The sequence below is a fragment of the Fundulus heteroclitus genome, chromosome 13, assembly GCF_011125445.2.
Source record: "Fundulus heteroclitus isolate FHET01 chromosome 13, MU-UCD_Fhet_4.1, whole genome shotgun sequence".
Taxonomy (NCBI): domain Eukaryota; kingdom Metazoa; phylum Chordata; class Actinopteri; order Cyprinodontiformes; family Fundulidae; genus Fundulus; species Fundulus heteroclitus.
Genome location: NC_046373.1, coordinates 23,810,645 through 23,832,822, shown reverse-complemented (window position 1 = coordinate 23,832,822; position 22,178 = coordinate 23,810,645). Strand labels below are relative to the sequence as shown.

Below are 22,178 nucleotides of genomic sequence, written 5' to 3'. Positions count from 1 at the left end.
TTATTTCCTTGGTACCACTGGTCAAGAGAAATAATAAAATAAATATATAAAACAGGACGGGAAATGACAACAGACCTTCCCAGATGGCATAACAGTTCCTCCTAAATTCATTCAACAGAATTCTTATTAGACTGAAAGCTGTTAGGGTGACGATGTGAAGCAGAGGTACCTGATAATTTATCACGTGAAAACATGTAATGCTAATTATCTTTCTAAACTTGTTAATTTATTTTCTGAAAACCCTTCCATTTCAGCGCAGCCTTACCTGTTCAACACATTAGCTTCAATCATGTAAACTTAATATCTTAATAGAGCAGAAATGTCTTTCTGTTTTTGCATCAACATGCAGAATAATGCAACGATACAACCACGAAGACATCACTGACAATCAGATCATTCCCACCAGTAACTGAAACCATTCATTTTTCAGTGACAGATGCTATTCAGATGCTATTCCATGCTATTCATTTAATTTGATACATCTACAAAACAAGTGCTTGATATAGCGTTTTCTGTATTTTATTCTTTTTATAACGATACATCTTTACTTTGCACATATATGCCCACAATTTTCGAAAACTTATACTCTTCTCGGGCCTTTTAACTTGCAAATAACTTAAATCTGCCTCATTCAGGGTCCCTTGATGTTAATTAAGTACACTGAGCCTCTAAAAGATGCTCTTTTCACTTCACTTACAAAATGCAGAAAATGGACCAACTCTCATCTGGGTTTGAGTACACTATTTTTATACATCACTGCATGCAGTTTTTATCTCCTATCTAGAAATATCTGAATGCTGTGTGTGTGTGAGTGTGTGTGTGTCCGTTTTTACAAGTTCAATCAGGTCTTTAACCTTCACTTTTCCCGTGGGATCTCTGCAGTGCTTTGAGGTAAGCTGGGACCCACTCCAACTCCACTAACACACACACACACACACACACACACACACACACACACACACGGAGATCCTGTACATTATAGTCACACAAAGCAGGACTCCCTGCAAACAGCCGACTGGAGATTGCACAGAGAGGCAACACGTGTCTCTCTTAAAGCGGGCGGCTTGGACTGAATTCAGGAGGACAACTTTGATTCAAAAGAAATTCAATCATGTATACTAAGAAAATAATTATATAGAGAAATATGTTATTCTTCACCTTTTGTGAAATATTGTCGTGTCCAGTCTAAAAAACAGTCTTAAAAGTAACAATACAATTCTGCTGCATGAACTCAGACTCGGGGCGAACAACTGGTTTAGACTTGAACAAAGAAAAGGAGACAACCACCATTTATCAGACTGTCAGAGAAAATACATGAAAGAAAAACACTATTTTCAGTATTTTCCTTCTATTGCATTACTTATTTTTCTATGTTGTCGCCAGTTGCCCCTTAGTGTGTGTAGCCGTTTATAAGTCATGATTCAATATAGGCGCTCTGTAAAGAACGCAGCATTAACACTTCATTAAGTATTACTATAAGCCAAATAAACAATTTTAAGGACAAATCCAACACATCAGTCACTTTATATACAACTTAGAACAGCTCATCTTAAACATCACAGCTACAGTGTCATCAAAATGTTTACACATTTGATGAATAAGCTAACATTATGTGAAAAACACCACTATGGTGAACCGGGGAAAAATATGGAATATATGAAAATGTGCTAATTATTTCAAGTGCTGGTAGGAAATGCTTGCAACAGATCAAGCTTTATACATTATTAACACTTTAGAGTAACAAATTTAAAATAAAACTGCTGGTAAGCCAACGATACTGGTAATGCTTGCTACGCTGTGGTACAAATTTAGGGATTCAAATCGAGGCTGTGATTCACAAGGTTCAAGCAACTAACGCACAAACACACGCACTCATTAGGAATAGGAAAAACTTCTTACCTTAAACATGGGACTGTCAAGCACAAGCAGCTTCAGAGCAGAACCAGTTACAGAGCGAGGGAAGGCTGTTTCACTCCCGATTATCCCCGTTTGTTTAGAAATCTGCAGAGAAAAGGACGAGAGTGTGCCAGGAGTCAAATCGGTGCTCTCTTTTTCTTTTTTACCTTCACCCTGCTGCACGGCAGGATCGGTGCATCTTTTCCTGGGAACTGGAACACGCACATATCAGAATACAGCTCAGTGGAATATCAAGTTTTGATCTGGACAGGCAGGGAGGATGAGGGCGCTGGTCTGATCCGTGCTCATGGCTGTGCCAAATATCAGGCGTCACTATCATTTCACACAGACTAAAATGTGTCAGTGGCAGATTGCATTATCATGGAAGTATCAAAAACTGGGTGGTGAGTGAGACCCAAAAAAACAGTTTATTGCTGGTTCCAGGCAAAACACAGAGCAGCAAATCATGGAAATCCATCAACAGACCACATTTGAAAGCCTAGCTGTCCTTGTTATCCAATTCCTCATATATAATTCTCTGTCTTTAATAAGATGTAGGGATTTTTTTCTTTGTTTTTGAGATGCAAAGCGATGTGTGAAGATGAAGAAACTGAAAATACTCATTTTAATTTTTATGGGAGATGTATTTTTGTTATCTTATGTAAAATCAAAGGAACCCACATGTACTTGACTGAAAAAAAGAGGAGAGAAATGGAGATGTTGATGTTTAGCTGCCACAGACTGAAGAGGGCAGTTCCTTATAGAACTATACCCAACCCACTGCCCTGATATAATAAAATTAATAAATCTAGAATGGGAATAGTGATAAATTCTACTTGTTAACACTTTCCATTAAAAAAAGATCTGAAAGTGCTACAGGATAAAACAGTAGAAACTGTACAAAATAAAAAAAAAACAATATGCTAAAAAGGTGTAGATCAGTGGGAAATGGTTGTTTAAAAATCAAAGTCTTTAAGCTTGTTCTTTTTGCTTAAAACATACTGTCGCGCTTCATTATACCTGAGTGGTACCTAGAGAGTCTCTCTCTCTCTCTCTCTCTACAGCAATTAACAGATTTTTAAATAAAATAAAATAAAATAAAAAATAAAAAAAAAACAGGTGTGCCTCTTTTCAGGATCATTTGTCAGTTTTGTACCCTTTAGATCCACATTTCAGCATCTGACATTAACAAGCAGGATGCCTCATGAGTATGCCCATCTGCTTATAGCTGTTAGGGCTCCACTTGCTTGCACATGTCAGGATATTGTTTCCAAGATTATAAATCATCATTTTAGATATGCTGCATTTATAGATATAAGAACAGTTTGATAAATTATTAGTAAGTCCACAAAAGCACCATACCTGCACAAAACATAAGCACTTGATTTTATATTTTTTTGCAAAAGCAGTTCAAAATGTGCAAACACCAACAATGAGCATTTCCAAATATTTTTAGAAACCTATAAACTGCAGTCAGGCAGTTCTTTTTTCTATCATCTTGCCATGTCTGCTGTATTTGGGTGTCAACTGAAAGAATGTGAAATATCACATCCTCCCATGTAGATGAAATATAACCCTGTTTGTATAGTGCATGTGTATTAGGATGAAGGCTGTAAAATATATAGTGTGCTACTTCCTCATGATAGGTTTAATTTTGCCTGATCATCTCGAGATAAAAGTTCAATTATGAATTAATCAGGGATCAGGTTATACTCCCCTGCCATAGACACTCCATGCTTTGCCAAATTGACAAGGTGAGTGAATTAACATCTGTGCTGACGATGATTGCATGCAGACTATGCAGAGCTGTGCACGTTTCATAGTCTGTATGAAACATCAGATTAAGTGACGTCATCAGGTCACATTTTAACCGTTAACTACTTGCCTGTTCCTGCACGTCTTTGTTTGCAGACTGTGTGCAGAAGCTCAAATTAGTTTTGTTTTGTCCCATTTTAAATCAACTTTAATTGCATAGCTAATGTAAATACCAAACAAAAGAAAAACCTCAAATTAGACACAAAAAAATTAAGAGCTCCCATAAATTATTAGAAAATCACAGTCTCTCTTTTGTAACAGAATATGTAGTAAAAACAAATGTTCTCCTTTGGAGTTGCATTCTGACTGACCTGAGACATTTTTATTTCCAGTTCAGTCTCCTCATATTTGACATTCTGACATTTTTTTAATGAATAACATTTTTAGTATTCTTCATAAATTTGGCATCAACACTTCACACATTGAATCTTTACTTTTTTTTCTTTTTGCACACAGAATATATAAAACATTTTGTGGGAAAAAAAAAAAAAAAAAAATCAGAAAAATAAATTAATCAAATTATTATAGATTAATCAAAAACATTGTCGGCATGTTCCATTTTTAAGAAGTGGTGCCGACCCCAATATCCTTGGGCATATCTTGATATGCCATCAAAGCACAATGTTGATACGCAGTGATGTAACAGGGGCATGATGTCGTAATTTAAATGGCAGGTGTTTCAGTTTAGATGATCTTGGCATGCGCTACTTTGGGGGCTCTGGTCTCCTGGCGGTTTCTCAGAAATGTCATTGATTGAAGTCGGTATGTGAAGAATTTGTAGGCTGGGATAAAATCTTCAGACTCTTTCCCATTCATAAATAGTTTATTTAAGCCTCACTGCCTTCTTGATAGTTGCAAAAACAAGCATCTGCAGCCATGCAGAGAATGCGATTTGTTTGAAGAAATGTTTAAATATCTGAGTGTCAAAGGAAAAATCAATCAGATAAACCAAAATTAAAGTTTTCTCAAAAAATTCAACATTTTGTTCTGTTTTTCCACATACACCAACCCTTTAGTAACAGCTGGTGAATATATTATTCAAATGAATTATCTTTTTGACACAAGGGAAACAGCAGCAATACCAGGTGTGACAATGTTATTGGTTTGACCCTTGTTAATTGACAAGAATAAAGGGAAATTAAAAATCTAATTTCTTTTCCATCTTGAAACCAGTATTGACGTCTTAAACCTTTTACACCCATTGTCATCCGTTTCCTTCTAAGTAACTGAATTCGAAGTAAAAAAAAATATCTGTGAATTCATGCAACAGAAACACATAAATTGCAGGCTTTCACAGCTAAAGTCAAAAGTGACTCCAGCTGTACTTTGATAGTAGCAGTCTTCTTTTGCTCAGCCCTGGAAATCACTTTGCCTCAGTACTCGCTGTGAAATGCTCAGATGACTGGTTTGTCGTTTTTTTTATGTATTCCAGATACAGACTTTATGCACCAAAGAAGCTCTTTGAACTGAGGGGGAAAAAATTAAACCACCTGAGTGAGAAGTAAAATACCGTTGTTGCTCAGGAATCAGGCCTCAAGCTCAGTTTGCAAAGTTGGAAGTGTCCAGAGTCTGCTACTGTTAGCTGAATAGCAATAATATAACAAATAAAGTGGAACTGAATACCACTAAAACAACAGGAAAATGAAACATCCTGTAGCCAAGAGAGTAAACTAGTTTACCCTATTGGATTGAAAATGAAAAATATCTAAAATCATCTGATTTTGTGAAACAGAACAGCTCAATTTGCAACCACTGGCGCTCAGATTACAGTTTAAACAAACGGAGATAAGGGATGTCACAAATGTGCCTCACTTCCTAATTATTTTATATTTGGTTTTTATCTCGCAAATTTCACACAACTTGCATAACATTTCACGGCTGTTTGTTGCCATAAAGTGGAAATCTCACTATGGATCTCAGCTCTAATTAGCTGCCTTACAAGAGAACAAGGAATTTATAGTTCAGTACTGCTCAGAGCACCAAATCACATTGCAGTCAGAGTCGGTGAGAGCCAAGGACAAACTGAGAAACAGAACCGAAAATTAACTGGGATTAATCACATTTATTTGATAACTGATTTCAGTTGGACTAGCTACACCATAACCCCTGTTGAATAAAGAAGTCCTGTAAAAAGAACGTGTCTGGCAGCATGAAGCAGGCGAAGAGATCTGATCTAAAGAAATTCAAGAAAAGGTAAGCACAAAGTCGCTGGCATGTTTTAGTTTGGAAGATTACAAACATTTCTAAGGATTTGGGAATTCGTTGAACCACAATCAGTCATTACCCACAAATGGAGCCAACATGGAACAGTGGGGAACCTTACCAGGAAGTATCGGTCTACACAAATTACTCCAATCATGCATCAGCAACAGCTCACCCAGATGGTCACAAAAGAACCTAGAATAACATCTAAAGCACTACAAGCTTTGTTTGCCACAGTTAAGCTCAGTGACCATGATTCAGCAGAAACAGAGACTGGTGTCATCCATGGGTTCCAAGGTGAAAACCATTGCTCAGTATGTAAAGAAATGCCCCCTGACATTTCCAGGAAATATCCTGTTGATTGAAAAACCAAAGTGGGGGCTTTTACGAGGGATTCCATTATATTCAAGACATGATATAGAAATCCTCATACAGTCGAGCACGGTGGTGTGATGGTCTAGTTTTTTTTCACTACTTAAGGATCTTGAAAGCAGGGCGTAGTAGATGGAAACATGAATTTGGCTTCTGTTGAAACAGGCAAGAGTGACAAAAAAAAAAGAAATACCTAAGGGAACAAATACTTTTTCACAGCACTATGACTATTAGTAACTAAAAAGTAGTGGTGGAAAAACACAGAAGAAACTTGATCAGCAGGGAGAACTTGGTGCTTGTTTTCTAGCCTCAGAAGGTCAGCTGCTCCAGACCTTTTTAAAGTCGGATCTAAAACCTATGACTTTCAAAAGGTTGTCTGTTCTCATACTAAGTGATTTTTGTTTCAGGGTTTTTTTTTATTTACCAGTAAATAAAACAGAATCCACACCGGAGGGGCTACAACAGGATATTTTTCACACACCATTAGTCCTTTAACTACCTGTGTGTTGCAGAATTGTCGTAAACTTTTCATTTAAATCACAGTTGACACGTTGAACCTCCACACGTCATTACCCAGCAGCCCCTGCTGTGCTTCTAACACGTGAGCTCACAGAGTAAGCAAAGTCGGTTCGTTAATAGCCCACAACAACACACGTTGTGCTTCCATAATGAAATTCACAAAACAGCCGAGTTGAGACCAAATCAATTTGTCTCCATTTAATTTTTTAGTTTTTTTTTCCTCAGACATCATACATACTCGAAAATAAACAGTTTCCAGCTGACTCTCCAGGTGGTTGGAGCCCTCTGAGCTCCCAGGCAGTCTGAAAATAAATTTCACAGTGAGAAGAAATCACAGTTTATCTGCTACTATAGTTACAAGAAGCAGGATTGGAAGATGACAATCAAAATGTCAAATAAGTCACCATATATATTTTAAATGACATTTTTAAAAAGGAGGAGAGAATCCAGATAATGCTAGAACTGGAACCAGAATTGTGTTTTGCTTTTTGTACTTGTTCTAAACATAGAAATATCCGGAATTTCTATATTATGCCATGGCAAAAACAAAGATAACTCACTAAATGAATGCAGTCTTATTGAGTCTTATCTACCTGTGTAAAAACAGAGAAAAATTACAGTCACCAACTAATCTATTAGTATTAGCTGGTGGATTAGGTGATATATAGGAATGGAAGTAGATTATGCTTGGTTGGTTACTTTTGTTGGTAATAGTTACGGTAGGTAATAGCAGGTTAGAACTAGGGCTGGGCAATATAGAAAAAAAACATATCAATAAAATAGAAATAATATTGATAATTATTAGCAAATTCAAAACATATACTTTAAGTGCAGCCCTGACCATTTTATGCTGCTGCTTAGCAACCTAGTGTTAGATACAGAATACACAAACACTGAATTAAAACTCAAATCTTTATTCAACTAACTTTTTACCAAAACTACAAGTTTTTAAAGAAGAAAAAAAGAACGCGTTCTTTCTGGACTCTCTGAAGGGGGCGGGGCTTGGGGGCGGAGCATTTCTAGGTCTGCGTTTGTGATTGGTTGGGAGGATGTACTGACTGTAGTATTAACCTACATGGCTAGAATGCAAAAGGAAGGAAAACTGTTATTCTATTGAACCTTTTTTCTATCGTCGATATACGTCTATCGCTCGATATATATCGTTATTGAATTATCGTCCAGCCCTAATCGTGACTGTTTGGTTGGTACATATTCATGGAGTAGATGGAGATAGTGCCTAATAAAATCTTACTACGGACTCAAGTTGGCTCATTGCATCGATAACTGTGATCCCTTTAGAGTAATTAAGGAGAACCAAGAAAATATGCAGTCAAACTAAACACTACATCTCTAAAGCGCTGGCAGCAAGTGGCCCATGAAGCAATTAGGAGCTATGCATCAGAGCAGAACGAGCACTAAAGGAGTCTTCATTAAATTTGCAAATCAAGACAGTATTATCAGATCGAAAGAAAAGAAAAGTGACTCGCTCTCTGTCTCAATACTCAGCTTAGCGCATCGGCTGTAAGGCCTGGAACCCATCAGTTTAGATATTGACTGTGGGGGTTTGTGCGTGTCAGCTATGTAACGACAAAGAGCACAGAAGCCTTGTGGATAGCAAGTAGGGGAGTTGAGTAGCTGTTGACAATGGCCAGCAGGTAAAAAAAAGCTGTAAACAGCTTAAGAGACAGGACACGAGTTCAGACTGCAAGCACGGAAGCAGAGCAGCAGAGGAGGAACTTATTTTGGAGACAGTGGTAGAAGGAGTGAACAGACTGAACGTAGACGGGGTGAGGCAAACCCACTGGCAGCGCTCAGTCAAATTTCTCCTTTATGCAAACAGGGTGGTTGAATCTGATTTGATTGTGATTTGATTGCCTGCGCACACTGCCGAATGCTCCTTGACCATTGTGTTTGTTCTGGATGAGCCTGAGGAAAAAAAGATGTTCTGCCTTACTGGAAAACAAACCATGCCAGTCTCAAATTAAGCTCCAAACAAATACAATTTAAAAATGTCCAAAGCATTAAATTGGTGGGCGAGAAGAAAGCAGAAGGCAATCATCGCAATCATAACATATTTTAAGTGTTAAATGGTTCCAAGGAAAACAAGCTCCAACAAATAAATAAGCAGGCAATGGATTTTACAGAACTTCAACATTGAAAGATCAAAAGATCTAATAACTCAATTAAAAAAGGTTTTTGCTAATTTCCCTGATATGTTGCTCAGTTGGAAAACGATTATTTAGCTTTTTGATTCCTGAAAATGAAAATAAATCAGTCAATAGACAAACAACAGTAATATAATCAGATAATAATAAACAGCCACGATTAGAAATGCATCTAGGAAATGTTACACGCTTTAAAAAAAAAAGGCTATCCGTAACAAAAGATTCACTTTACCTTAGATTTTCAAGCAAGTTTTCCCAATTGTAACTTCTAACATAGGAGAACATACAATCGAAGAAAAAGGCACTGACTGTGAGGTGAGCATATGATCACGTGATCGCCACATCTAATTGAAAAAACAAAGTGAGCAGGGAGTGGTACCCTACTGCTAACCACTGCAAGAGTAAAAAGTCCAAACAAAACGCGTCTTTAATCATGACTTGCTTCAGCAAAACCACTGGTAACTCAAAATGTAGTAGAAAGAGCCATTATTTTTAGACCTGGCAATATTTATCAAACATGGACACAAGCACCATGATCCCCTTAAGTATTTGTGTCCAAGTGTTGCTTTTAATGACAGCAATCAATGAATAACTACTGAATTATGGTAGGGGAAACACTGATCACAATTGGGTTTTATTTTAATAATCCAACCTTCAGTACTAGGTTATCATGAGGTTTCACAACAGTTATGCTTTTAAAACTACAAAAACCTTCCGTCACACTTCTCCTACTGTATATTGTCCATTTAATGACAGGTTAGTGAAAAGGGCTTGAGTGAACGTAGCTTTATCTGGTTCTATGGTGTACACACATGTTGGTGCACACGGGATCAACAGTCAAAAAGACGGCTCCGAAATGTCCCTTCAAAAGAAAGACAATTTTAGCTGTTTTGGAATATTTCTAGTCTTACAAACACAGACAGTCATAGTGTGGGAAAACTAATGGAACACCATCCATCACTAGTGCAAAAATGGTAAAATGGTAAATGCCCTGCACTTCTATGGTATTTCATTAAGTCCAAGGACACCCAAAGCACTTAACACTACATTCAGTTACTCACCCATTGACTGACTGGCATTGGTGAGCTACTTTGTAGCCACAGCTGCCCTGGGGCAGACTGACAGAAGAGAGGCTACCAGACAATTGCCATACATGCGACATAATAGTGTAACACAGCGTAATCCACTGAAAAAGACAGTGGGTGTTCGAACCAGAAACCGACCGATTACGGGATGAACTCAGAGCTCATGCGCCACTGTTGCCCCTAAAGCACACTCCATGAGAACAAAGAGTTTTTGTCTCGTTGTCGGGGTGGGATGAACCTGAAAAAGGTTTGTTTTGGTTCTGTCAATTCTTACTTCACAAGACGCTCGGCTGCAAAAGTCAGCCCAACGTCATTGCAGAAAGTGGGGGAGGGGAGCTTAACATTGAGTAGCTGACATACAATAGCTTGCGGTGTGCTTTGGCTCTATTTGGAAAGACTGTGCACACTGCAGTGCTACAGGGGCCTGCCCCACTAGGATAACTTAAAGAGCAAGCGCTGTAAGTGGGTGGAATTGGCATGTTCGACTGCCTAAACCACCGGAGTTGAACCGCGGGACTGCACGACCGCAGTTCGACAGGTGTGTGATATTTCCACTTCTCCTAACTTGGACAGGACCATCTAAATCCTGTAGTCGGACACCTATAGAGAAGAAGGTTCTGCCCAGGCATGTCGAAACAAAGCAGGGAGACCCTGGCTGAGAGATCAAAATGACATCATTCGCTGCGGGAGCGAGACAAATTGTCTCAGTGCTCTCTGAGTATGTAGAGGCCTTAAAAAGGTACTGCTGTATTAAAATTACATTAAGCAAACCATGAGTGGCATGTCCATCCTGCAGCAGACTGCAGACTCTAAGCAGATAACCTTACTCTTTGCCCAGCACACATCAGCGTGTTATAAGTCTATGTAGACCAGAATGATATTGTTCTGTCCAATAAGAACCTGACCCCACCACTAAATTTAGCATGCGTTTAATCTTTTGCGTGTATCAAAACCAAAACAAAAAAATGTGATAAGTAACTTAAATATGATCGCAATAATCAAGACATCATTTTAGTAGCAGTAGAAATAATTGGTGCTTTTCAATTTTAAATAGATGCAACTACATCATCATATCATGCTTAAACATAACCTATATGTTTAAGGTTATGTTATGTGTATCCTCACATAACATACCTTAAACATATAGGTCAGAAACATATAAATACTGAATGTGCTGGTATAATAGGTTAAATAAAAACTGGATAGTTGCCTGCTGGTTGAAAGATACTCCTATTCCCTCAGTGTGCTGTTAATACATACCATGAAACACATGTAGCTCTAACAGCATGGTGGCTTTCTGTTGCCAGTTAAGCGAGATTCATTCCAAACCGCACAAGCGGACTGAATCTAATCCCAAGCATGAAAAGCTGCGGGGATCCAGGCACGGTTACACCCGGTCCCGCTTCACGCTAACACACACACACACACACACACTGCAGCCTGCGTGGGTTAATAAGTGTAAATCTGTTGCCTGTGTCTACAGGAAAACTGTCAGATCTGTCACCTCATGCAGATTTACTACACCAGCGTCACAACCTCAGCGGGTTAACATGCTGCGCACGCGCTCACCAAGTGGCCCACAAGCTGCAGCTTTAAATCTGACCGCTCACCTTTGGCATATATTCAATGACACACACGGTTGCCACACACACAGACATGTAAAATGGTTATTATCAGGGCTTCAGTGAAGAAACTGAAAAAAAATATTGATTTGACAACATTTTATTGAGGAAGGATAATGCACAAGTAATGCAACTGTCTGAGGCTGCAATATAGGATCAGGAATTAGCAAGCTCTAATGTACTGTAATTCGTTTCACTTGAGGCCAAATCCCATTTCCTAGTGCTTCCTCTATTAATAGGGACTTCATTTGAAGTAAAAACAAAAAAAAGTGTAATAGCTCAAATATAATGCTGCAGAATGAAATCGGTCTTGTGGATGCTGTCATTACTTTTCATGTAAATAAATAAATGAGGTATCAGTAACACCATTATGTACAACTAATTACACTTTTTTTGGCCTATCAAATCTGCAATCACACTGTTTCTCATCTTGCCACACCCGTTGATGCATCTAAATTGGATTTTTTACATGTGTTAAAAGGTGAGGAAAGCAACCACACTTTGGATAATTTCTTGAATATAAAGTATGTGTCATTTATGATGCCACTCACCAGCCACTTCATTATGTTCATCTTACTTGAACCATGTTGGAACCCCCTTTGCACTCAAAACTGCCCTAATATCTCACACCACCGATTAATCAAGATTTTGGAAGAATTTCTCCAATTGTCCATATTGACCTGACTCAAAATGCAGTTGCTGCACATTTGTTGTTAAACAAACATCATGTCAATCTTCTGTTCCACCATATCCTAAATATGCTCAATTAATTTGAAATGTGGTGACGGTGGTTGCCATATGAGTGCAATGAAGTTATTGTCACATTCCATATAGATTTAGCAAGTGGTTACTTAAGCCGGTTTATCATCTTTAATCTTTTCTGCTCTTTCATCACTGACATCAACAGTGGTCCAGTCTCTCTAAACCCGAGGGTTGGCCTTGCTGGAGAAATCCAATGGATCAGGAGTTTCAAAAAATAAAAAATAAAAAAATCACACAGACCAACCAATCTGATACAATTATGGTCTATTAAAAGTCACTTAAATTCACTTTCTTCCTTGAGCAAATCATCTTCACTGCATCCAGACGCCTAAACGCATCGAGTAGCTGTCATGCGGTTGGCTGATTCGCCATTTGTTGCACAAGTTGCACAGGTGTCCCAACTAAAGTGGCTGGTGAGTGTGTATTGCAAGGTACAGGGTGGAAAGCCTCTGGTGTGGTAAGACGTGTGGACAGAAAGCCCTTCGCTGTGCAGGATAATTTACACACTGCAACTAAAACTCAGACGTAAATCTACAGAGATCAAACCCCACAGTAACAAAGTACAATAACTACAAAGATACAACAAATGCTCTTGGATGCCTACAAGACAATGGAGAACTTTAAAGACATAATTACAGACAAGCGACAAATGGACACAAAACTACAATGAAAGTCATAAAGTACTTGTAATACTTTAATATTTTTAGCTTGATATGATTTGTAGAAAGGAAAGGGAGCTTGAACACCTTTGTAATCAGCTTAACCTAAATCTTTAATAGGCAGATAAGGTCAAATTAAGAGTCCAAAAAGTTGCTAATTGAATGCTTTTTTATACCCTAAACGGATTTTGAAGACATTTTTAAAAAAAACTAAACATTATGGCACATTTAACACCTGTGAGTGATTAAAACCATGTGTTCCCATCACAGAGAACATAGCGTTGTTGGAGATGAATACTCAATAGATTTTGAACAAATGCTTTTTGTTTCCTGCACTAAAAGGCAGGTAAATCGCCTTATTAGCACACACACAGAAGGTTGTAATAAATGGGTTAATCCCACTATTGTTCTCACAATGTGTGTCTGTGTGTGACTAAGCGGAGCTTTAGACCTCGCGAGGACATTTTTCCCAGACACTCACTTTTGAACCAGTCCTCAAATGATCGTTTCAGGGCCAATTTCAGATTAATTCGTGGTTGGCACAAGTCTTAAAAAAGTGATGCGGAAAAAGCGCTGTCAACAGCCCCCTAAAGGGAAAGGAAAGGACCACTTCTTGTATTCAGTAAAAGCAGGGGATAAAGGCCCAATTTCAGATAACCTCGTACTGGCATTGTGTTGCTGATATGAATATGTAGTCCTAAATTTTAAAGAAATAACGTGGAAGAAAAAAAAAATCTGATTTCTGTTTTTTAACCTGAGTCAGTGCAATAAAAGACAGATCCTGTCATTTCAACAAAAGCACATATCTCTATATATCTATTTGTTTCAGAGTCGTACTGTACAGTTTTAATGATTAAAACAAAAAGGTAACGGCACAGAGCTGCAGCATAAAAAGGAAAAACATGAGCAGACAAGTGAAAGGGCAAGAAGCAAACACACTCAATGAGGCACACACTGGGAGTGTGAAATGCGCTGCGGCGATCCTCCGCATGTTTGGCTGCGTTTTGATCCTAGCAGCTTAGAGGTCAGTCAAATATGCACGGAAAAAAAGGTCAGCCAAATAGGGTTGAAGCTTTGAAATAAGGTTTTCTGAGCCTCTAGCATTCCTAAACACTGAAAATTGAGCCAAGAAAACACGGCGGAGCAAACAGAGGCGGCAGCGTCTCTGACGAAGAACAGAGCATCTTTGAGGTGGTACAGGCACACTGAATAACTCGCATTCCTTTACTATTTTGTTTTTCACTACGAAGTTTCCTCCACCACATCCTTATGTCTGGCATTTCTTTTTTCATTTCAGCAGTGAGAAATACTTCAGAACATCTCTGCAGATGCTCAGACATGAATGCAAAGTAATATTCTTTGTTTCCCTTTTGGACAGGGTGTGTTCATACACTGATTTTGCATGCACAAAAGGTAGAAGCTGATAAATGAACATGGTTGCTGTGATTGGGCTTTTTGATCTGAAGGAAGGAGCAGCTGCTGACAGAGCAAAAAAAAAAGCCCTACAAAGGAAACCATTCCATCTTTAAAGCGAAAAGCTCATTCCTCTAGGAAATTTAAGGGGGGGGGGGGGTTTATGGATGCCTAACTTTATTGTGACCTTGTAAGAAAAAAAATAGGGGGAAATGAGAAAACTGCTGCTGTATAAATCAAAAGGCCAGTTAATTAAATCTTCCAGTGCCCCAGAAAGAAAAAATACTATTTTCATTTAGGATTCAGCACCAAAGTGTCAGAAACAGGTTCTCATTTGCTCTGGAGGATGAACGCCAACGCCGTTTCATTCTTTACAGCCCCAGCGTGCGTCCTGATGGATCTCCGGCTCCACACCTAAAGGTCAGACAAATGAAATCACAGAAAGCTGCAGGACATGTGTCGAAGCCGCTCGCACCGAAGAAATTCCATCCATCTTCATCTGAGAGGCACGATTTTACCAAAGACCTGGGTGACTCACGGCAGGGGTGGGAGGGAACGAAGGACGGGGGAGAAAAGGGGACCTCTAGGCAGGGAAGCGGAACGAGAACAAAAACAGGACAACAAGAAAGGGAAGGAAGAAAGTGAGGATAGATGTCTGTGTGTGAGCGCAGACAGGCAGAACATGAAAACAGTGGAAGACAGACGGCATGACCACGGAAAGAGAAAACCCGAAAAAAAGAAAATAGCCTCATAGCTGCAGTCTACAGAATTATACACAAAAATAGGAAAATAAAACATTTCCCTTGCTTATTTGAGCTCACGTTGGTGCCGGAGAGAGAAAGGCATCAATATATGTCTGCAGTCATCTGATGGTACTCAGCCAATCTGAGAGGTTAATCTAAAAATCATTAATGCACATAAGTAAAATCGTTCATTCTTTTTGATTAAGAGCTACTGCTCATCTACGTTCTGTCCTCTTCAGGAATGGCCTAGTTCAAGGCTGACAGTATCATGACCTTTAGCATAAAAACATTCCAAGTTATTTACACAAAAAAGTCAAGGCAAAACTTTACAATTTATTCAAACTGCTGTTACTTAAAGTAACAGCAACTAATTACTGTTAGTTAAGCAGCTGCAAAGAATATAAAACATTGATTATTTGTCACTGTTAACATCCATGTGTAACTATTTGGATTTCAATAAAAAGACTTAAATAGAGACATGCTAAATGAAGCTTTGGTTTTCAAGTAAACACACCTACAAAGTGTATACTTTTCCGCCATGCTGCCTCAGTATAACGGTTAATGCTAGCTGACTAAATAGTTGTGTCATCTGTTTGGTAGTTAGCCTTCAGTTTTCTGCTAAAACAACAAGCCGCTAATAGCTTGCACATAGTAGCTTTAAATTAAACTTAGTTTAATAAAAGCCAAGTTTGTGCAAACAAACATGGAATCTGACTTTGATTCCATGTTGCTCTCAATTAAGACATTTCAAATATAATGAGTTAAAATAAAAAAGTTATTTTTGTAAATATGCATGTCTGGGTCTTTTACAAAATAGAAAGACTCAGTTGAATTAGTGCAAATATGCATGGTATAGATCTGGCCATAGACTGGGGGTTTAAACAGTCTCTGCAGTGGCTGTTTTTTTTTTTTTGTTTTTTTTTTTTTTTGTTTTTTTGTTTTTGTTTTTTTTTACAAACAGTGCTTAACTTCAGGTTTACCAACCTGAAGTTAAAAGTAACAGTTTGTGTCAAGAATGTGTGGGGTCTGCAGAGAAGTTAGATGACCTTTTCCTGACATTAGACTGGTACAAGTCCTGGATGGAGTAAAGGTCATCCCTTATGATCCTATTCGCAAGTCTAAATGTTCATTGTAGTCTAGACCTGTACTGTTTTGTGGATGAGACAACCCCCACAGTGGGGCAAGAGTAGCGCAGGAGCTAAGAATTTGTCCTGTAACCATTGGGTTGCCAGTTAAAAACCCCACTCCGACCATCTTAGTAGTTGCGTCCTTGGGGAAGACGCTTCGCCCACCTTGCCTGATGTCGGTGCTGAGAAGGTGCAGTTGCGCCGACTGTAAGGCAGCCCCGGTTCTGTCAGTCAGCCCCAGGGTGACTGTGGCTACAATGTAACTCACCATCATTAGTGTGCAAATGTGTGAATGACTGATTGTAGCATAGAGTACTTTGAGGTCCTTAGGACTTGATATACAAGTTCAGAGCATTAACCATTTACCACACAGATGGAAAAACAAAGGGCAGACTGAATAATGGCAGTGTAGGAGAAGACCATTAGCTCCTGTGGTGGAAGGCTGTACCTCTTGAACTGCCACAGGAAGTACGGTTCGGTGGTATGACCACACCAGCGGAGCTAATTCAAACCAAAGACAGTGGTGTCATCTGCAAACTTCACTAGTTTCGCAGAAGAGTCTGCCGAGGTGCATTGACTGCGCCTTCTGCCAACCTTTTTGCCTGGTAAATTAACTGCAAGGTGTCTAACAGGGGGCCTGTGATTTCTGTCAGATGCTTCAACATCAAGAATTTCATCCTGACCACAAGCGTCAGGGCTACATGCCTGTAGTCATTTAACCCAGTCGTGGTGAGTTTCTTGGTGAGCAGGATGATGGTGAAACACAAGAAAGCCCTCATACAGCTCCAGAGACTTGTTGAAGATCCAAGAGAAAGTAGGAATCAGTTGGTCAGGGCAAGCTTTCAGGCATGAGGGGGAGACACCTTCAGGTATTGTAGCCTCCCTGGTGTTCTGACACTGAAAGAGCCTATGGACATCTTTCTCAGAGATCTTACTTACAGGTAGGAGGGGTCTGGAAGGGGTTGGAGTATGTGTGGGTTTCATTGGTGCAAGAGTAGCTTTTGTGTCAATCAGAGGTAAAAACAGGGATTCTTGGTTTTCTCCAAAATATTGTTTAAGGTTATGCATTTTCTTGTTCTTTTAAACCCAGTATTGGACATCGTCTGATCAGATGAATGTATAATTGAACCACAATTGCATCCAAAACTCAACAACAATAGGCTATACGCCTTGCTGACAACACATTATAATTAATTTTGTCCAAGGCAACTGATGGAAAAAGGATTTAGTCCATTTACAATTAAGCCAAACATCATATTCTTGTTGCTTGGTGACTAAAAGGAAAACTAAAGGAGAACTACTAATAAGCCATCAGTTCACGCCTCTAAAAGTGTTCAAAATAAAAAATAAAAAAAAAACGTACCAAATCTGAAAAAAAAAAAAAAAATAAGACAAAAAGCCACACTGCATGTGTTCAGGACAGCTTTACTCTGAAATCTCATGATATAACCATAAATCATCAGGAAGGTCTGTGTGAAGCAACCTTCAGTGAAAATTTAGCATAAAAAAACCAATCTGTTTCAAAATGACTAAAAGAGCAAAGATACAAAATAATGAAGGGGGTCAAATGAGCAGCAGCCAACTGAATTTCTTTACTCCAACCATTATTACAATATGAAAATTTGTATTGATTAGGAGCCACAAAAGAAAGCCCCATTGCTTTTAAGCACTGAAAACCTCAGGGGAATGAAGCTTTTAATGGGGACCATATCCTTTTGTTTTCTATCAGAACACCTCTCTTATTTGTTACCCTTTCTCCCATTTAGTATTTTGTCTCATCGTTTTCTCTTCCTATATCCGTCTCTTTTACCTTTCCGTCGTTGTGTCCATTGAACGCAAAATCCTCTCAAAATAATATCTAATAAAGTTTTTTGCTTATATATCAAGCGGAGCTCTATGGTGAAAGCAGTAATGCTCCACTTGTGAATGTAAAGTCTGTTGGGCTCTCTTTGGCATTAAGACAGCAATTCCTAATGCTACACTGCCAGACAGGACACAAAACAAAAGACAAAATAACACCAGGATGATCCAAAACCTTAAATACTGAGTAACCACATTTATATCAGCACCAAAAGCTTTTATAACCCAGGTGTTTAGTTTGCGTTAAACTGTATTTCACATATGTCATCAAAGGCTGATAGCGATGTCAAATGTTAAATTGTTTTTATATCAAAATATCATTGTAATTGCTGAAAATTAAGCACTGTTGTAAAGTAAAAACAAAAGGGCAAACGAGTAACTGCCAATATTTTAGAGTTCAACATACTGTTTCACGAAAAACATGAGAAAATATATCCCAAGGCAAACCAGGAGGAGGATGAATGAAGAGGAAAATTAAATCGCACCCTGCGGAGTGAACAACTCTTCTAAATCGTCAAGGCTTCAGCTCCAGCATCCATCGCTCCGTCTCCCCCCCGTGCTACAAACAAGCGACGGCAGCGCTGATGAGACCTTCACAGGCCAAAAGCCTCATCTATTATACTGCTGTCAGACTGAGAGTTTAACTCTGCACCTCTTCATATAATGGGCTTCTTGATAATCAGCGGAGTCTAAAGATCAGCTTCAAAATTCTGTTTGACAGAACTCTAAAAGCCTTTATGAGAATCGACTGTTTGAATTAAAGGAGTCTCTGGCAGTGTGCTTACAGTAGTCGAGGCCTGGCGTGGTGCAGAGACAAGGTGCAAAATCATTTTCAACAGTAGCTTTACTTCACCGCTTCACTGCAGAACAACAAAAGCATCCAGCCAGGGCAGTGATTAGTTTTTGTTTGATTCGAAACAGATTACTGTGATGAAACAAATTACTTCAGGGTCTGTTGCTCTTCTCAGAGACCCTACACTTATTAAAGGATGGTCACCGTTTTCATTCACATGGACATAAGGAATCAGCACAAATACAGGCGTGAACTGGTAAAAGTTTTTTTTGGGTTTTTTTTTTGTGTCCTGTCTGGCAATGAGGCAATAAGAATTGTCTTAATGCCAAAAACAGCCCAACAGATTTCACTCTCACAAGTGGAGCCTTACTGCTTTCGTCATAGTGCTCCGCTTGATTTACATATGCAAGAAGCTCTATTGGAATTTATGCTGGGACTATTTCATGTTAAATGGACACAAACAGGAAGGTAGAAGAAAAAAAGGAGAGGAACAGATAAGACAAAATACCAAAAGGGAGAAAAGGTGAAAGAGAAAGAGGAGAAAAAAGGAGAGAGCAATATAACATCGTCTGAGTCTGCTTCTTCACCTGCAAATAGAGATATAAAAAGAACAGCAAAACTAACCCATAAGGTATTACAGGTACAACCAACACCTTGTTCTTGTTCATTGAGAAATGAGAGTTAAAAATAGTCACACCAAACATTCTAACCTCCTAATTAACTTAAACAAAGAGATTTATAAACTAAATAAACTCAAACACCATTAAATCCATGGAGGCTGGGGTAGATGCTGACTAAATAAAATTTACCCTGAATACTTTATTCCGGCATCTATAAGATTTACCTTATTCTGTAATGACCCACCACAGCCAAGGCAAGAAAAATAAACTTTAATTTTTAAAAGGCCAAGCCTGAAGCATTGCTTTTCACACCTGCGCTCTGAATAAGCACACACGCCCACAGAGAATCCAAACTTTCTAAAGAACATTTCCATAATGTGGAAATTACCTTTCCACACGCTGGCTGTAAATTGGGTTTATTTCTGTCTTCTGCTTATTTATTTTTTTTATTTGGGTAGCTACATGAGTCATGCGAATACAATTTTTACCTCCACTGATGCACCTTGTTCCGACATAAAAAAAACAACATTTACATATATAATTTTAAAGGATTAATAAATCCTGTGTATGTTTTATTTTGAATTCTGGAAAAAAAAAAAGTTGAAATGTATTATTGCAAACTTAGAACATTAATTGAACATTCAGTCCTGAAACAACTGTTTAGCATAAACACCCCCATGTCAGACTGATCTGTTGATATAAAGGGGGTGTGGGAGGGACTTAGTGCTTATGAGACTCACGGTGCAGAGTGCTTTCCTGCTCTAAAATATATAACAAATTATCAAATAATTTCCTCAGAATGCTACAAAGTTTGGTAAAAGTCTAGTAATCATCCATCAATCAAAACATAGCAGGGAAGAATCCAGGATAGTAAGGTGTTGTTCAGACCCAGAGAGCTGAGGTAACAGGAACATCTTATAAATGCCTGGTATTGATGTGAATCATAGAAAATTAAGATGCAAGACCAACTTAACAATGATCATTCACTTGGCATTGAAGCTACCCCAACTGCTTAGATCCCAGTTTCCTGCTTTAACGCAAATAAATGGTGACCCCTTTGCAGAGGTGGATATGAGTTGAGCTATAAACAGAAGATCAACAGGTCTACTGATCACTGATACATTTAATTATTTAACTATTCAGACGTCACATTTTGTGGAGTAATTTTTACTACAAATTTTTAATGCTGCATCTTAATAGACATTATAATAGAGAGCTCAAAGAGAATAATCAGATAAAATATATAATTTTAAACCCGGCCTGCATTAACATACTTGATGGCTCGCTTGCACACCTTCATTAGTTTACACACATCTAGCTGCAAAAAACTGACAGGAACTTCCACATTTAGGGAGGTTTGATAATTTGTATGAGTAATTTTATAATGTAACGATTACAAGGAGTAGCCTAAGACAATAAAATAACCTAAATAGTTGAGTTGCTATAGCTGAAGTGCGAGGCATCAAGACAACTCTCCAGCTTTAGAGGATGTAGTGTGTTCAGACTGAAACATTGGAAAGAGGTCTGAAGAAAACCACCACCGAGTCTTGATTGTGCCACACCTCGGTCCGAACACGATTGGATAAGCAGAGACTAGTTTTAGTGGCAGGTGAGAATAAGGTCTAAAGGGCCACTCACAACCAGAGAATCGGAAACATGTCAAAGAAATTAATAAATACCGCCTCATAATTTTCTATCAAACAGCCCACAGCTAATGTGCCTGGTCGCCGGCCCTCACTACAAGGCGCAGCACTCCGTGACCCTCTTGAAACCTGTCGTATTCAGAGGTGTTGACACTTCTGATGAAACTACACAGGGAAATAACGTGTCCTGCCTCAGGGTTCTGCAGCACAACACATTTAATGTGTCTTAAAGGTGCCAAATGGCGCATGTTAATTGGCAAAACGGTCCCAATAAGTGATCCCCTTAAAAGTCCCTGACTGTAAAACACCATGTTAAGGTCTAAGTGAAAAGAATATCAGGAAAAACCCGCACATCATTTTTCCAAACGCCATATTTTAGAAGATATATTACATTATTTTTCAAATTTTTATATGGACACTTGAATGGAAAACTGGTCTGGGAAATGAGTGACAGTGTGTTTATTACATAGTAAAATCAGGAGAAGTTTGACCTTGGTGGGTACAAGTGTACCAAATGTCTTGGTGAGTAAGAAGGGGAGTTATTGTCAGCACAGCTCCTTTTCTTTATCATTTTCTTCTCTTTAGCTCTACATTTCTCTGAATTATTTTTGAACAATCGCTTTTCTCACTGGGTTGGTTCAAAAGCAGAGAAACGTTTGCCAACAATTATGGCTGTTATAATCGCAAATATTTTAATGACAACAGCTAAGTTGCTGATACTGTAATTCTGAGGTTTTATTCCCAACAGCCTGTTTCTCAGCACTTCTTTTAGCCTTTTTAGTGATAAAAATACTAATTAGAAATTGTGCTTTTCAGAAGAAACGTGTAGGTATTTAGCTCAAGGCATCTTATTAAAATGACTTTTTAAATATGCTCTTTTTG

At 38.5% G+C, this 22,178-nt stretch overlaps 1 protein-coding gene across 5 annotated transcripts in view; it reads right to left on the bottom strand.

The window, feature by feature from the left end:
* Positions 1–22,178, bottom strand: part of LOC105918472 (semaphorin-6D) — a 206,955-nt gene that overhangs the window by 163,194 nt on the left and 21,583 nt on the right. For 4 of the 5 annotated variants that reach the window (XM_036145465.1, XM_036145464.1, XM_036145462.1 and 1 more), the window contains exon 2: positions 1,900–2,001. The gene's annotated coding sequence lies outside the window, so the exon portion shown is untranslated. Of the gene's footprint in view, positions 1–1,899; positions 2,002–7,042; positions 7,064–22,178 lie in introns of those variants that run through there. The other variant, XM_036145463.1, reaches the window with a different exon arrangement.